Consider the following 2,190-nt stretch of genomic DNA (forward strand, 5'->3'; position numbering starts at 1 on the left):
TAATGTAGACTTTCATAAAATAAATCCAGATTTAACATATTCGTGTGTAAGATTTTGAAAATCTTATTGAATCAACCTGAATAGGTTGATTGATTTTTGGTTGCTTGCTTAACGTCCAGTGGCAAATATTTCATGCATGTTGAGAACGATACACACTGAATACACGGTGGGTATGGTTGTCCTGCGAGAGAACGTACTGTGCTGGTGATTCGGTCCTGACGGGTGCTGGTGATCAATGAAAAAATGTAAACAAAGACGAAAATGATGATTTTTGACGTTTTCACTCATAAAAAATGAAAGAAAACAGTTGAGATTTTTCAATTTCGTTTCTTATGGGTTCATATATAAACCATTAAAAAATTGACCCTCTAAACTGTTTCAGTAAGCGTAACACAAAAATGCTCATTTTCAGAAAATCTAGAACTGAAAAAATAAAACAAAAATGCTCATAGAGTCCGCTTTCTATACCGCAATCCACACGACAAAACAATTGTGTGAAAAAACATTGCAATTTCTTAAAATTTAGCATTTTCTCAATTTATGCATGTCCTGATACTGTGCTGGTGGGTCCTGTCATTGTGCTGGTGGGTCCTGATACGGTGCTGGTGATTTTGGATAAGAAGTTGGTCATATTTGAAACAAATGTTACAAAATCAATAAAATTGGGCAGATAATTGTTGCCAACAGGATCTATGACTCCTATTTTAGCTCTTGTGCATCCATTTGGCTGTTTAATATGTGTTTTCAAATTATCTTAACTTGTATTACATAATAACATAAAAGGGCAACATCTTTCGTCCAATATCAGATAACAATATATAGTATCTAAAATAAGTTAAAAATTCCACAATACTATATAATTCATTTTATGTGTCAATTTGTTTGAAAAAAAGTCGAAAAGAAGAGAGTTTAAGTTAATGTCATGATTATCTGTCGCTTTCTAGATCTATGCTTAGCATTTATTTCAGATGACATGGACTCCTCACCCTGATGACCCTGCTGACTTTCATAACTTCATCCGTATACATATATTAATAGATAAACGAAAGGCTGCAACTGGTATTTTTGTATTTAAAATGATTCGTTGTAACGAGAATATTTGTGGTGAATGGAAACTGTGAGGGTCAAAATCTTAAATTGCTTATAAATGTTGCTGGACCTAGTTTCGTTATCTGATCCGAATTTTCTGAAATGTGCAAGGTAGATAGACATTTTGATTTGTTTACTCGGTAATGAACCCTTGTGTTGATCCCATGGCAAACATAACAAAAATCTCTGTACAAAGGTCTGTGAATTTTCTACAAAAATAGTGATTTTATTTTCACTAAATTCCTCTTTTTTTCTACTAAATAACAATAATGAACTATAATAAATAATAATGCTTTGCAAGAAGTTTCCCCTTGATATATGCACATTTCGTAATTGACATTGTCATAAACCGTACACGAAAAGATAAAATATTGATATAAGTACTTAATTTGCATCTTTGAACCCCCACCCCGGCTTGTTTTTTAGGAGCCCGGGGTGTCTAAAAATGGTCGATTACAGACAGCCGAGTACGCATTTTACTTTCCAGGCGTGTTTATGTTTTTTAAATATAAATTAAGGCTACATTTTAATATAATAATTCTATGAATTCACAATATAAAAAAATGCAGAAAAAAAATGAATGAAGTGAAATATCTTAGTAAGGAGTCATAACTACAGAGATGGTGTGTTTGACACACAAAACTTAAAAGCTTAGTGATATTACCAAATATTAAAATAAAAGTGTATTTTAGTTGGGTATTTTTTCCATTTACTCATTTTCAATTATAATCAAGGCACATTTGATTTTTATTCATGAAAAATATATATTTAAATATAGAAAAGTAGGACACATTGTTCACTTCCTCCCCCGTAATTCTTTATCAAAAATATTTATTTTGAAATGAAAAAGCTAAGAAATCTTAGGTTTTTTAGTGTTTTCTAGGTTATCTCGTCTTCATTCTCTGACATATTCTAGCTTGCCCTTTCATAAAATAGTGATTTTTTTAGTGTTTTATCGAATTTTCGAAAAACAAATACCTGATAACCGCTTAGACAAAAAAAAATATGTTGGAAAATCTTACAGCAAGTGATTCTTAATAGCTATAGCCTCGGTCACACCTTACCGGATAGCTCGAACGGACGCCTAACGGATAAAAAAAA

This window comes from Mytilus edulis, chromosome 9 (assembly GCF_963676685.1).
Source record: "Mytilus edulis chromosome 9, xbMytEdul2.2, whole genome shotgun sequence".
NCBI lineage: Eukaryota > Metazoa > Mollusca > Bivalvia > Mytilida > Mytilidae > Mytilus > Mytilus edulis.